The sequence below is a fragment of the Mytilus trossulus genome, chromosome 1 (genome assembly GCF_036588685.1).
Source record: "Mytilus trossulus isolate FHL-02 chromosome 1, PNRI_Mtr1.1.1.hap1, whole genome shotgun sequence".
NCBI classification, from domain to species: Eukaryota; Metazoa; Mollusca; class Bivalvia; order Mytilida; family Mytilidae; genus Mytilus; species Mytilus trossulus.
Genome location: NC_086373.1, coordinates 10461731 through 10479164, shown reverse-complemented (window position 1 = coordinate 10479164; position 17434 = coordinate 10461731). Strand labels below are relative to the sequence as shown.

At 29.6% G+C, this 17434-nt stretch overlaps 1 protein-coding gene across 1 annotated transcript in view; it reads left to right on the top strand.

Annotated features, from left to right (window-relative positions):
- Positions 1-10743: 10743 nt before the first annotated feature.
- The window catches only part of LOC134714889 (uncharacterized), a 38719-nt gene continuing 32028 nt past the window's right edge, over positions 10744-17434 (top strand). The window contains exon 1 of the mRNA XM_063576591.1: positions 10744-10889. The gene's annotated coding sequence lies outside the window, so the exon portion shown is untranslated. The remainder of the gene's footprint in view (positions 10890-17434) is intronic.

Here is a 17434-nt window from a genome sequence, read left to right as displayed (position 1 = left end):
ATCTTATGACTAAGACATGTCTTATGATGGTCTTAGGACATGCCATAGTCGTAACATATGTTTTCGAAAGTGTCCTAAGTTACGATTTGTCATAACTTTTGTCGTAAACTTAAGAACCCTCGCGACATGACTTATGATGGTCTTATGAATGTCAACTAAAATTTTAATTGCTTTTCATGACTTTTTTGGCATAATTTCATATTAATTGTAATACAAATATTTGTTGTGTTTCTCGGTTAGCCAAATAGTTATTTTATTACTACATGAATTAAAATTTGAATCTCCTGCGACATACAATTTGGAATTCTTTTCTAACTTATGGTTTTGTACAATAGATATACATATTATTTCGTTCCTTGTATATTTAATAGTACTATTGACGTATGTGCACGGGCATTTTGTTAAGCGGGTACTCGATTTACCGAATCTATAAAGTATTCACAGTTAAACAACAATTAATGCATGTATGTTGATAGACGAAAGCGAAGTTGAAGATTAAACATATATTACAAACTAAATTTAAACAAATTATCAACTCATATTGCAATTCCTTTTTGTATAAAATTTCAGGTTTATTATAATGGAAAAGAAAATCGTAAATATTTTAGAATAGTAATAACTAATATGTTCATACTTTTCATTTTTATTCTTATATTTTATACTTTTTAAACATTATTTAAAATAATAGAAAATAATGTTCACTTATGACAGTCATAAGAGCATCATAGCTATGACTCTCTTAAGACAGCTTTGATTTACATCTTATGACATATCATATGATAGTCATAAGATGATCATAAAATATGTCCTAAGATATATCTTATGACGTATCTTATGATACTTTTGAAAACCAGGCCCCTGGCTTGTAACCAATGAAACCTCTTTCACTTGTTTTGTACAAGTTGTAAATATTTATTGTTTGTATTTTTACCTCTGTACCGATGTAGTGCATTGGCTTTATGAGAATAAAGATATATATCAAATAGCATTTTCGCTAGCCAAGGTTACGATCCACTCCAGTTCTGTGAATTATTGATTTATGAAAATGAGCATACTATTTCATTCACTATAGTCATAGATGTATGGTTATAGTATGGTATTAGGTTTCTGTTTTACTTTTCCAATCATATTGCGCATATAATATTGTTGTAAAAAGATGCCCTTTATGGGTTCTTGATTAGATTAATAAAAATCTTATCTGATCTTATCTGGTCTTATACACCTAATTCAACGAATGCTGTTGCCACATTTAAAAAGAAGAGTAGTAACCATCATTGTCAAATTTCATGTCTTTTTTATAGTAAAATTATGAATAGCCAAAGACAATTTCAATATAACACATACATAGTTGTTTGCAGTAATTGTACGTAGATACGTTTAATGTAAAACATGCAAACTTGTGTAACGCATTAACAGATTATTTAACATTACGTGACCCGTCTGATCATATATCGGTTTTAAGTAATATGTCATATGAAAAGTCAAAATGATGTCACATAGCATGCTGTAATATTTATTAAAACACAAAAGCTAATTTGCATACATATACTTCGCTGTAACAGGTATGCTTCAAAATCTGTTTTTTAATTTGGTTTCCGTGTCTATTAAAGTTGAGATTTTGTTTGGACTGTGACTATCAAAGAGTCGCTGTTACCCCCTACCTTGGGCCTATTCAAGTCTGTGTCTTCATTTTGTTTAACTTTCGTGCATGAAATTAACATTGATAAGTTTTGTCGGTGTTCAAAATATCTTTAAACTTCCATTATTTTGTCTAAACATCCTCGAAATTCCCAAAATTTGCGGTAAAAGTATTCTCCATAAGCAAGAGATAATCTCACTAGGAGACTGTCTCACTAGGAGACTGAGGCAGTTAGAGGAATTCATGGACAATCATAGCTTTATATCTTAGCTTTTTAAACGACTAGCCTTTTTACAACTGTTTTTCCCATTTTACATAAAAGTTTTATACAAAACATCCGTCTGTTTTTGTAAGATATTTTATTCTGTTTGTATCGATCTGACGAGTTAAGCTCTTTTCGACTGATTTTTACAGTTTGTTTTTATGTCGTAATGTTATACCACCGTATCAGGTTAGGGGAAGGTTTGCACCTTCAAATACGTTTATCCCCGCCACAGTCTTAATGTGCCTGTCCCAAATCTGGCTCCTTGCTGTAGTTTAGTGGTTGACGTTGGTTTATGAATTTCATATTTGTTTTTCGTAATTTTTTCTGTTATCATTGAAATAAGGCTATATAGCTGTTTGTTTTATCAGTTGAATATTTTCCCATTTTTCGGGCCATCTTTCTATATTTTTAATTGATAAGTCATTTTACTTTTTATGTTAATCAAATATTTTTTTCAAGATTTATTTCTCGCACGAGGAAGTGGACGTTTTCATCACTTTCTTCCGAGAAACACATGCGGAGTCCGAACAGGTCTTATCAATATCTCGATCCTAATTTGTTTATGCAATGGAATTTTCATGAGTAAGTAGTTTCAGCTGTTCACATCTTTTTATGATTTGCCATTGATCGAATCGTAAATTAATGTGATGCATGTGGTTATAATATCTTTAAGCTGCAATACAATTTTGTATATATACTAAACCATATTTAGAAAACGATACATTTTTTTCTGTGCTTTTGGTTGCAAACTTTCTAGTTCTTTCCTGTAATCCTTGTGGTTGACTAATATATATATAAGAGCACATTATTTTGTAGATATATATATCACTTTTATATAGCTATACATGTATTTTGTGTTCTGAATAATAAATTCTAGCTCACCTATTCTAGCATTGTTCGGCTCAGCCTATTCAATATGTTTACAACGTGTCATTCTATGGAGAATGTTGCGTGATAATTCCTGGAAATTTAATATCAGTAATATTTTATACATGGTTTCCGTATAGTAAGCTTATCAATCATCAGAATATTGATATTGGTTTATACTGATTTCTGTACGTGTCACATGATCTTGGAATAACTTTCATCATGTAAACTCGAGACTGAAAGCTTGAGAAAAGCAAATAATGCCTTTAATCACAAATGAAATATTTTTGAGCATCACAATCTGAAATGTCCTAAGAACAAAAAAGTCCTAAGCAGTTAACTTTTATTTATACAGTTCCGAATTTATAGAAATTGTGAATAAAAATTTAACAGGAAATATACATCAAAATGAGTCCAGATCTCCAGATAAAGCACAACATATATATTCAATACGTCATCATCTTCCCATTCAAGCGGAAAGAACAGCGTAGTTTGCTGTACGGTTAATTTCTAGATTTAAGCAAAACTCTGAAGCAGACCCTACTGTATATGTAGTATCATTAGTTTGATCAAGGATTTGTAAAGTTTACTTTACGAATATCCTTGGTTTGACTGGAATAGATGTGATCAACATGTTCGCAATATTTTGTGTGACAAAAACATCTAAATAGCGAAACGTGCGTGAAGTTAAAAGATTGTGTCAGCTTATTCTTAATTATTGTGAGAAACTGTTTTGAATATAGAAACAAGTAAAGAAGCAGAGATGCTACAATCATGAATGTTGCACAGAATATAAATATTTAGGTATACTATTCAAGCCATCAGGAATTTTCACTAATGCTGTAAATCTCCTATGTAAAAAAGCTTCTAAGGCATTGTTTTGTATTAAAAAAATACTCTACTCAGATAAGATGGATGTTTCTTCCCATATGAAACTATTTAATTCTTGTGTTAGTCCAATATTACTGTATTGTAGTGAGATATGGTCGCTAAATATTGTGAAGAACAACAAAACTCTTGAATCTCAATATTTATCTATGGAATCAGTAAAACTCCAAATCAAATTTGCGAAAGGTCTTCTAAATGTTAATTCAAAGGCAGTAAATACAGCTGTATTAGCTGAATTGGGAATGTACCCTATTGGTATACAGGCCCTTAAGTCTTCTATAGGATTTTGGTTACATATTTTAAAGTCAAATGAAAATGAGTCTTTATTATATAATGTTTATAAAGCTAACAAGCAGTTAAATGATGGATTTGCTTCAAAAGTTAAAATGCTACTTTCAAAATTAAATTTCACTCATGTTTGGGAAAATCAATGTACCTTCTCTAAAAAACGATTACTATTAGCCGTCGTGAAGAAGCTCAATGAAAATTACATTATATTTTGGAAAAATTGTCTCTTTAATGATGAAAATTCAATAAATGGAAATAAACTAAGAACCTACAGAAAATTTAAAGTTAAGTATGAACTAGAAAAGTACCTTTTATTGAATTTAGATAAAAATGTTACAAAAAATTATGCTAAAATAAGAATAAGTAATAGTATGTTGGCTGTTGAACGTGGAAGATACAACAAAACAGCTCTAGAAAATAGAATATGTCCTTTATGCCATAAAGAGTTGGAAGATGAATTTCATTTCATCATTACATGTTCAGAAATTAATAAAACTAGGATCAAAATGTTTAATGAAATTTCTAATATTGTCCCCTGTTTTAATTCCATGAGTGAAGAAAATAAATTTGATTTTATATTTTCCTGTGAAGAAAGTGATATTTTACTTATCATTGTTAACTACATAAGTGAAATGTATAATGAGAGAAACAATTATAATGTCAATATATGAACTGTGTAATGTATATTATAACATATTTTTTGATACATAAGCATAATATTTTAATACATAACTTTAAAGAGGAGGCATGCTGTCAATAATAGTATTATAATTAATACTATTGATCTATGTTTTTGTTTTTCTTTCAATGCTACATGTTTGTAGTGTAACTGTTTATTGACTATCGTTTTGTAATTTTAATATGCCTGTTTGTTTGTTTTTTTTTGTTGTGTATTTTAGTAACAATCCTATTGTTTGGATTTCAAACTAATAAAATTCTTATTCTTATTCTTATTCTTATTCTTATTCTTAATAGGAATGCCATTTAAGTAGTTGAAAAACAAAATATCCAAAATGTAGAAGAGGAAGAAATTACAAAGAGGCTATCAAAATTATAAGTCGAAGAGAAACCGAAAACATTATTGCAAAACAAAAACCCGGACGAAAAGACAAACAACTTTCTCTAAAACAATACATAGAAAGTAAAGACCGAGTAACAAGAACCCAACAATACATAGAAACTAAATACCGAGTAACAAGAACAATACATAGAAACTAAAGACCGAGTAACAAGAACCCAACAATACATAGAAACTAAATACCGAGTAACAATGAGTAACAAGAACCCAACAATACATAGAAACTAAAGACCGAGTAACAAGAACCCAACAATACATAGAAACTAAAGACCGAGTAACAATGAGTAACAAGAACCCAACAATAACCGTGTGCTCCTGAAGGATAACTAGATGTATAGCACCCTTGTATTCGGTGGTTTGTCATCTCTGGTCATGTCCCATTTGAGGAACAGATGACTGGATTGTGGCTGTAACAATTTGAACGTATGACTATCCGTTGTCATATGTAACACAGATTTTCAATAACGGTCAACAAACTAGTGATGTGAATTACTTAATTTCAAAAGCAATATGTAGCTACAATGTAAGCAGTATTTTCTATCAAGGAATTAAAGAATGGTATGGATATTAAGCTCTAGCATATCGTGTAGACTTTCATTGCTCTGGTCTAGGTCATGTTATGAAGCACGCTTGACCTATGATATCTATCAGTGTGATACCCAGTCCAAATAATTATGACATGTCAAGGCTATTTTATTTTTGTCTGGGACGCCTTCCACACCTTTTTTACGTAGGAAGGCGTCCCAGAAAGAAATAGTCTTACCAGACGTTGGTAGGCGTACCAGAAAAATAATACAATAACCTTGCTATAGACGTCATAAACATTTGGACTATGTGATACCGATGATTGATCATGCAAGTCTCATATTCGTATTAGAATTCTGATGAACAGTTCCATACATTCTATGTTTTACCTGATTAAATCAAATATAAAATAAAATATATACCTTCATGTGCTAATTTTTGAGTAAAATGAGGACGAAAATTCAGATATTTGCTTAAAATTCGGATTTGTGGACGCATTTTTCCTTCCGACAGAAAGGCATAACTTTTTTGTTTTGAGAGAAAATACGCAAGTTTTTAGCTGTTTTTTGTTAAATTATTTTTAAATAAGTATATCCTAAAAATTTATGATTTTTTTGTTTAGAAATAACTCAAATTTATAAAATGTTCACTAGTGTAGAAAAACGTCATTTTTTGCTGTACATTTATCATTGTTTTTTTAATTGCAATATTTACGTTTTCGTGAAAATTGGTACAAATAATCAAACCAAATGTCATTTTAAAAAAGAGGATTCCATAATCTCATTTTAAAGATAAATCAGTTTGAATGATAAAAATCAGTCTTTTCCCGAAATGTTCGAGACCACTTCACCATTTGAAAATCGCGCTATACAAAACTCTGAAGGCACGCAAAAAGGGAAAGAAATATATGCGGTGTTTGAGGGAAAACAATCTACAGTTTTAAGTTTAACAATATTTTATTGTTCAAAAATGACAAATGGATTAGACACAAGTTTTTCAACTTTAAAGTCTTCTCCAAAACCAATCTATGAAAGTATTCATGGTATTTGGTCGGTTTTTGCCATGGCATTTTCAGTTCGATTCTGATTTACATATAAATATTTAACACAATATATGAGGGGGAGGACAGGGGTAAGGGAGACAGGGAGAAAGGGGGTAGGAGAAAGGAGAAAGGGGTGGGAGAAAGGAGAATGGGGGTAGGAGAAAGGAGAGGAAGGCTGGGAGAAAGGAGAAAAAGTTGGAGAAAGGAGAAAAAGTAAAATATCTCTCCTTTTAAAAAATTATCTAATATTTCAACAAAAAAATATCAAAAGGAGATGTTTTATTCTAATGGGAGAAAGGAGAACAGGGGTAGGAGAAAGGAGAAGAGGGGTGGGAGAAGGGTACCCCCTGTCCTCCCCCTCATGTATAATGACGATTTAAGCGAGCCGATTTTAAGAAGAGTTTCATTTTTCAAGCATAAAATACACGTGAAATGCGAACAATAAACGTAATGCGGGAAAATGATAACTTTATGAATGAAAATTTATTAGCACTAACACATTTAATAACAAATAAATGGTTATTGCAACAAAATAATGACAAAGTACAACTATGTGCATGATATATGTATTATATATATATATATAACATGTATTTTGTCGCTACTGTGGAAAGACGAACAAATATATAAATAAAGAAGGCGCGAATCAATATGAGATGTGACATAACTTTGGTTAAGAATTTGTATTTAGTCTATCTTTTGTACGAAAAAAGTAAAATCCCCTATCATGGCATATACTGAACTCAAAGGAAAATTTAAAACGGAGAGTCCCTAAAATCAAATAGCAAATTAAAAAGCTCAAAGTTGAAACACATCAAACGAATGGAAAACAACACTGTCATATTCATGACCTGGTACACACATGTTCTTACATAGAAAATGGTGAATCAAACTTGGTTTTATAGCTAGCTAAACCTCTCACTTATATGACAGTCATATATAATTCCATTATATTGACAACTATGTGTGAACAAAACAAACAGACGAAATAGGTAAAATGTCAAAAATATAGGAGTACGACAGTTAGTATAGTGTTGTACATAATCTTAATCACTATAAACATATACAAATATGTAACAAAGAAGCAAAAAAAAGCTCACTTACAGAGGAAATTGTCATAAATGATAGCCAAGAATACTAGTACAAAGCAGGGACTTTCTACCCTGATATACTCAAAATTTTTTTTTGAGACAAGTACCTGTGCTGATATAGTATAGATAGAAAGTCCCTGTACAGAGTCACGTCATATGATTCAAAGATATACAGTGACATTATAGACAGCACGTTAGCAAGAATGAATGACAAGAATTTAACAATTATAGTCATGAAGCAATAACACGGGATGTATGAAGAACAACGAATGATGTGTGTACAGCACACGAGGCACGTCTAGGAAATAAATACGCCACAGGAAATTAATATAGAAAACTGCCCACTACGCCTTACCCCTAAACAGTATACACAAATCTTTACAACTAAACACGACTATGATAGCATGCAAATTATGCAAGTGGACTTCCAAAAATGAATAGATAAAATATCAATTAAAAGATCATTTTTAAAAATATTATTAATATAATAAAAAAATGATTAATTCTATTGATACTGATTTTTGTCAAACTATAAGTAATATCATTAAAAATATTTTTATTAATTTCATCAAAATATTTATTAATATTATCATATTGTTTTATAAATATTATTAATATTAATAATGTTTATTATATATCATTATTATTTATTATGCATATCAATAGATTTATGTTTATTATAATAATTATTATTTATATAATATGTTTATTATTATAATTATTATTAATATTAATATGTTTATTATTATAATTATTATAAATATTAATATGTTTATTATTATAATTATTATTAATGTTAATATGTTTATTATTTTAATTATTATTTACATCAATTATATGCATATTACTATAATATGTCTTATTATTTATTTTTAATATTGATATTATTTATAATTAATAATATTGATATTATTTATTATTAATCAACTTGATATTAAAGGGTTATTCCCCAAAATTCATGCAAATTCAATAACCCTTTTATTGTATAGCAGTATAATATTTGAAATTAAAAATTGGTTTAAACTAAGATTTTGTCGTTCATGACGTCATGAATTTTGAAGCTTTATTGCACTAGTGCAATATTGGTATTTATTATATACTTAGTAGTAAATACAGATAAATGGTATGTGTAATACAGTCATTGGCAAGCTTGCTGTATCAGCCACCCGTGATGATATCGATATCAGCACGGTTGCAAAAGCTTTATCACACCTTTATTATGTATGACGTCATGCCATCGATTGAAGTCACTGTTGAAGGCTTTATGATCCTTTATCAAATACCTAATCTGTATGACGTCATGTTAACCTCCTTATCTGTATGACGTCATGTTACATAATTTTTTTTTACTTGAGGTTCATGTATATAATAAAGTGTATATGATATTGCTTTTTCAATATCACACACCATATCAACCCTCAACCAATATAATCCCTCGAGCAGAGCTCTTGGGATTATATTGGTGTCTCGGGTTGATACGGATGCGTTATTGAAAAAGTTTTATGATATTCACTATTTATTGCACGTTAACTTTCTGTGGGAAATATTATATTGCTTTTCAATAATATTGATATTATTTATTGATAATAATATTGATATTATTTATTATTAATAATATTGATATTATCTATTATTAATCATATTGATATTATTAATTATTAATTATATTGATATTATTTATTATTAATAATATTGATATTATTTATTAGTAATAATATTGATATTATTTATTAGTAATAATATTGATATTATTTATTAGTAATAATATTGATATTATTTATTAGTAATAATATTGATATTATTTATTGTTAATACTATTTATATAATTCATTATTAATAATATTGATATTATTTATTATTAATATTGGTATTTATTGCACGTTAACTTTTAGTAATAATATTGATATTATTTATTATTAATAATATTGATTTTATTTATTTTTAATAATATTGATATTATTTATTATTAATAATATTGATTTTATTTATTATTAATAATATTGATATTATTTATTATTAATATTGGTATTTATTGCACGTTAACTTTTATTTATTATTAATACTATTTATTATATTGATATTATTTATTATTAATGATATTGGTATTATTTATTGTTGATAATATTGATATTATAGGGTTATTGCATGAATATTGGGGAATATTGTCCCGAGTAGAATCTTATATTGCACGAGCTTGCGAGTGCAATATATGTTCTACGAGGGACAATATTCCCCAATATTCATGCAATAACCCTTTTATTGTATAGCAATATAATATTTGAAAGTAAAACTTGGTTTAAACTCAGATTTAAACGTTAATGACGTCATGATTTTTGAAGATTTATTGCACTAGTGCAATATTAGAATTTATTGCACGCTAACTTTTGGTTACGTTCTGTGGGAAATATTATATTGCTATACAATAATATTTATTATTAATACTATTTATTATATTGATATTATTTATTATTAATGATATTGGTATTATTTATTGTTGATAATATTGATATTATTTATTATTAATAATATTAATATTATTTAATAATATTTTGGACATTATGGATATTATTATGATTGATTATGATTGATTGATTGTTAGCTTTACTTCTAGTGGCAAATAGTTCATGCATGATCATGCATGTTCAGGACAACAATATTTAATATTATGAATATTATTATTTTTATTGATATTTATTTTCAATATTATTATTTATTAATATTATCAATATCTTACTGTTAATATAATTGTTTGCTGTATTGTTGTTTAATATTTTTTTATTTGTTTTCTGTGATTAATATTTCACAAATTAATCGTCATCTATAGAATATGAAATCAATTATTTTGACTATTTCATCACGTGAATATTTCAATGAAATATTATCAGTATGCAAAATTATCTTTTCGGATCAAATTAGCTTACTTAAACAAAACATCTTTATAAAGCTTACAGATATTTGTAAATGTTTTTATTTTTATCTCGACACTGTCGAAAAAATAAAGCGTCGTATAAATCTCGACATAAGATTTGTGACGTCATCAAATTATGACAACAGCGAGCACCGACTCCATTCTATATCCGCCATTTTTTAAAAAGAAGCTTCAATGGGACGACATAATGACAGAAGACTTTGACATACATGCATGGATTTTATGTGCAAAATATGCATAAAATGTGAATAAATACATCAAGTGTGTCATACGAAAGGTGAGTTTTTTGTCTCTATTGAATAAAATGAGCCAAAATATTGTTCGAAGCGGGCGAAGCGGACATGACCTAGCGGCCATTCACTTGCTTTTGTTCTGAGCCCGATTCGCAAACACTTCATATGATATACGTAAAAGAAATGTAGGTCAATTGCTGGTTTAAATTTTTATTGAATTTTCATAAAAATCTGTAATTATAATATTATTAAACTTGTAACTTCCGGTTGCGATCTTACGAAACGACGTTAACGCCGTGATTGACGTGAGTTTGTTAGCGTGTCGTTTAGTTGGACGTTTTTGGCCCTTTATAAACTGAAATAGATTGAAAACTGATATGAGACAGCAATAGAGTCAATTCCTTTGTTCCATCTCACAAATCTGTGTCATTGACATTGTCATGAAGTAAATACTGGCAAATTTGTAATCATATTATTATGGCAGCTAAAGTATGCATGATTCATTACACCTTTTGTCTGCCATCACACAGGTTCCCATAAAATTTTGACGTCATAATACACAATATCTGACGCCACAATGGAAAAGTGATTGTTGTATGATGTCAATAGTTCAAGCGGGGCAGATTTTCGTGTTGGCCGGGAATAGGGATAAGATGAATATGTGCGTTATTGCTAGTTTTGTACCGGTTGACTGGAGAAACTGCCCGCTTGAACTTTGAAGTCATACACTCATACAACATGCACAACAATCACATTCTGTTGTTGCGTCAGTATTTTGTATTTCAATGTATGACGTAAAAAAAAATCGCGAACCGTTGTTAATACCAATAATGGGAGACAAATATCAATAAGCTGTATTATAGACAAGATGCATAATTCAAATATAGACTAGATGTATGATTCCATCAACAATTTAATTTTAAGATTATTTAAATTGTATATTTATTTTGGCACTGGCTACTATGAAATGAAATAATAATTAAAAGTTATTGTTACATTTGACACTCAGTGTTGGCTTTATTCAAAACTACCTCTACCCTTTTTTATTGGGAAAATATGCGGCATTTTCATCAAATTGGGGACAATTAAAATAAACCATGAATTTGACTGAAACTTCAATTTACAGACCCCCTTTCAAGAGTCAAACCCTGCTTTGGAAGGAGACTCCTTTTTGTCAGTAATGACACATAGATAGACCCTCGACTTTGTGAAATTACAAAGACACCCATCACAAACGAGTAGTGTATCAATATTTGTGTGGGTTTTGCAGATTACAGAGGTAGATTTAGGGGTAGGGGTGAGGGCAAGGGCCTGGGCCCCCCTCTTTTGTGGAAAAAATTGGTTGGTTAATATATAGGAAATCACTGAAGCGTGACAGGAACAGGCTCCCTCTTGGGCAGTCAGTTGGCCCCCACTTATGAAAATGTCTGGAGCTGCCACTGGATTAAACAGTTCCACTCTGCAATATATGCCTTTTTATACAACCGCAAAACAATTTTGGGGTATATGTAACACTCAGAAACTTCTCCAATTTCCCCAAATTGTCCACATGATGTCACTGAACTGCATAACATGTCTAGTTGTAAAAGGGCACCAAAATGTGTCATTTGTATAAACGCCTAAATGAGTCCATTTCTTATTAAACACCAAAATGTGTCTATATTAATCTTTTTCTTTTCTTTTACTGGAGCTATATTTCTAGTGTCCGTATTATACATGCACATATGTTACTTTGTTATTGTCATTTGAATTTTCAAAAATATGTTCTCATTTTACTATTTCATTAAAAAAAAAATTGTAAGGGTTCCGCGGAACCCAGTGTCTCGCCTACTTTTGCTTTAAATTGCAGGCTCAACAAAAATGAGGTAAAAAATCAATAAAAATATTCCTCTTGATATTATCTTATGATTGTAAGAAGCTTCTGTCCAAGTTTGGTAAAAATTAAAAATAGTTGATGAATCTAATAAATGTTTTGAAAACTTTAACTGCAGACTGTATGTAATGTTAACTGGAAGAAAATCTAAGTCCATTTAAAAGTAAAATACGGAAAAAATGGATTTATTTTTTTACAAAATTTACTTCTGGATACTATCTTATGATCATAAATAAGCTTCTGTCCAAGTTTGGTACAAACCCAGGAAAGTTTAAGAAAGTTATTAAAATTTAAAAAACTTTAACCACAGAGTGAATGTAATGTTTCCCCGCAGAAAAATTAAGTCCATTTAAAAGTAAAATACAGAAAAAATGGATTTATTTTTTTTACAAAATTTACTTCTGGATACTATCTTATGATCATAAATAAGCTTCTGTCCAAGTTTGGTACAAACCCAGGATAGTTTAAGAAAGTTATTAAAATTCTAAAAACTTTAACCACAGAGTGAATGTAATGTTTCCCCGCAGAAAAACTAAGTCCATTTATAAGTAAAATACAGAATAATTTGGAATTTTATTTTTACAAAATTAACTTCTGGATACTATCTTATGATCATAAACAAGCTTCTGTCCAAGTTTGGTAGAAATCCAGTATAGTTTAAGAAAGTTATTAAAATTTCAAAAACTTTAACCACAGAGTGAATATTTGTGGACGCCGCCGCCGACGACGGAATGTAGGATCGCTTAGTCTCGCTTTTTCGACTAAAGTCCAAGGCTCGACAAAAATAGAAAAAAATTACTTTAGGTCTTATAAAACCGGCATTATAAACTTGGTAAAAGTGGGGTCGTCCTTTCAGTCATGTTGAATATAAGCCAAGCTCAGTTAAAAGGAGTAGGGCCGATTTTGGCCTCAATTTTCAAGTTCATCTGACGAAGTATTTTAGACACTTTTTAAACACTTAAGTGACTATTTCAATTGATTCAATAAGTTTTTGTGAAAGATTTTAACCGATTTAGTCATTAAAAACTCTCCGATTCAAGCTTAAAAATCTTTACTTTTCAGATGGTTTTTGTCAAAAATAAAAGTGGCCACATCCGTGTTCATCCTCAATATATTATGTATCATCATCAAATACAACTTACATTTCAATATTATGAATAAACACGAACGCGGCCACTTTCATTTTAGACGGAAACCGTCTAAAATTTAACTAAAATGCTAAAATAGTGAAGATTTCAGTAATTTAGCATGACTTTATGATGCTAGTACCTGATGCATTCTATTGTCAAAAACAGCCCATATTTATGTAGCAGAATCATTCTACTTTCCAAAATAGCTTAACGATTGCATTATCACAATTTTGTAAAACTGCTATATTTTGGGGCAAAAAAGGGGTCTTACTGAACCTACTCCTTTCCTATTCTCTGCACTTTAAAACCTGGAGTATTTTCACTCTTTCATATTTCACAAATCTTATAGTATATGTTATATGATATATTTTATAACAATTGCATTATGAACTTTTGTACTTGCAAAAGTATAACCTCCTCCAAAACATTTAAATTTGGTCTTCTCATTTTTGTCGAGCCTTCGACTTTAGTCGAAAAAGCGAGACTAAGCGATCCTACTTTCCGTTGTCGGCGGCGGCGTCCACAAATATTCACTCTGTGGTTAAAGTTTTTGAAATTTTAATAACTTTCTTAAACTATACTGGATTTCTACCAAACTTGGACAGAAGCTTGTTTATGATCATAAGATAGTATTCAGAAGTAAATTTTGTAAAAATAAAATTCCACTTTTTCCGTATTTTACTTATAAATGGACTTAGTTTTTCCTGCGGGGAAACATAACATTCACTCTGTGGTTAAAGTTTTTAGAATTTTAATAACTTTCTTTAACTATCCTAGGTTTGTACCAAACTCGGACAGAAACCTGTTTATGATCATAAGATAGTATCCAGAAGTATATTTTGTAAAAATAAAATTCCATTTTTTCCGTATTTTACTTATAAATGGACTTAGTTTTTCTGCGGTGAAACATTACATTCACTCTGTGGTTAAAGTTTTTAGAATTTAATTAACTTTCTTAAAATATCCTGGGTTTGTACCAAACTTTGATAGAAGCTTATTTATGATCATAAGATAGTATCCAGAAGTAAATTTTGTAAAAAGATAACTCCATTTTTTCTATATTTTACTTTTAAATGGACTAAGATTTTCTTCCAGTTAACTACATTACATACAGTCTGCAGTTAAAGTTTTCAAAACATTTAATAGATTCATTAACTATCCTAGATTTTTACCAAACTTGGACAGAAGCTTCTTACAATCATAAGATAGTATCAAGAGGAATATTTTTATAGATTTTTTTCCTCATTTTTGTTGAGCCTGGGATTTACAGCAAAAGTAGGCGAGACACTGGGTTCCGCGGAACCCTTACAAATTTTTGATTATGGGCCCAGTTTTCAAGTTGGTCCAAATCAGGATCTAAAATTATTATATTAAGTATTGTGCAATAGCAAGTCTTTTCAATTGCACAGTATTGCGCAATGGCAAGAAATATCTAATTGCACAATATTGTGAAATAGCAAATTATTTTTGTCGAACCTTCGACTTTTGTCGAAAAAGCGAGACATAGCGATCCTACATTCAGTCGGCGGCGTCGTCGGAGGCGTCCACAAATATTCACTCTGTGGTTAAAGTTTTTGAAATTTTAATAACTTTCTCAAACTATACTGGATTTCTACCAAACTTGGACAGAAGCTTGTTTATGATCATTAGATAGTATCTAGAATTAAATTTGGTAAAAATAAAATTCCATTTTTTCCGTATTTTACTTATAAATGGACTTAGTTTTTCCGCCGGAAAAAATTACATTCACTCTAGGGTTAAAGTTTTTCAAATTTAAATAACTTTCTTAAACTATACTGGATTTCTACCAAACTTGGACAGAAGCTTGTTTATGATCATTAGATAGTATCTAGAATTAAATTTGGTAAAAATAAAATTCCATTTTTTCCGTATTTTACTTATAAATGGACTTAGTTTTTCTGCCAGGAAAGATTACATTCACTTTATGGTTAAAGTTTTTCAAATTTAAATAACTTTCTTAAACTATCCTGGGTTTGTACCAAACTTGGACAGAAGCTTGTTTATGATCATAAGATAGTATCCAGAAGTAAATCTTGAAAAAAAAAAATCCATTTTTTCTGTATTTTACTTTTAAATGGACTTAGATTTTCTAACAGGAAACTACACATTCACACTGTGGTTAAAGTTTTTAAAATATTATGAACTTTCTTATTCTATTTTGGATTTGTACCAAACTTAGACAGAAGCTTGTTTATGATCAAAAGCTAGTACCTAGAAGGAAATTTTGTTAAAACTTTGTACCTGTGTATCTGTATTTTACTTATAAATAGACTTAGTTTTTCCCAGTTAACATTACATACAATCTGCAGTTAAAGTTTTCAAAACATTTAAATTTATTAGATTCATAAACTATCCTGGACTTTACCAAACTTGGATGGAAGTTTCTTATAATCAAAAGATAGTATCAAGAGGAATATTTTCATTGATTTTTTTCCTCTTTTTCGTTGAGCCTGCAATCATGGCAATTAACAGCCAAAGTAGGCGAGACACTGGGTTCCGCGGAACCCTTAAGAATTTTTTAATTAGAGTTATCTTTCTTTGTCCAGAATAGTAAGGGTGCAATCAACAGTTTTTTTCTATGACGTCACATTTTTAGGGACCATGCATAAGTGACCCTTAGTGGTGGACTGATTAATAAAGATACTTGTATAAAACTTGATATCACTGGAATCAGAATGTTCCCTAGTTTATAATGAAATAAAAATAATGTGTACTTTTAATATATTAAAAACATTCCATCCAATGAACATGGGGGGAAAAAAGCTCTAATTTTGACAGAAAAAACTTGAAACCAGGTCATGTGCACAGACATGAAGACATGATCCATGCACATTTTTCATAATCAAAACTGTATGAAATTTGTAGGTTTTTACCTGGCCTTTCAAAAAAATCTTGTTTCAGGGTACGGTTTCCTGCTCCGAAAAGAGCTACAGTGGCTGCAAATAAGTTTTCAATTTTCACTGCCAAAAAAACAGGATGTTTACAAAGTTGTCTCCCCTCAAAACATGTAAAGTTAATTTAATTTTTAAAAATATTTCAATCATTCAACCTGTTTTAATTGAAAGCTAATTAACTATTTTTTACAATCAAACACAAAAAACATGATACTTTTGCACCAATTGAGTTAATAAACAGGGGTTTCCCTCCATGGTTATTTTTAGTCAGGGAATAACCCCTAGTTTTTTATACGAAACTGTTTATAGCACCCTCAGCAAGAAATATCTAATTGCACAATATTGTGCAATAGCAAGAATTTATTTGATTGGAGTTATCTTTCTTTGTCCAGAATCAACTTAAATCTTTGTTATATACAATATACAATGTATATTCACTTTTTACTACCAACTGATAAATTAAATAATCTTTACCATTCAGTGATAACAACCAGTTTTTTTTACATCTTTTTTAAAATACTTTATGATGTATTTAAATGAGTAGTTATTGTTGCAAACTCCATTAGAAATTTTAATTGAGATTAGATTTGGAATAAGGGAAAGGGGGATGTGATTAAAAAAAATGGGTTCAATTTTTCTCATTTGAAATTTCATAAATAAAAAGAAAATTT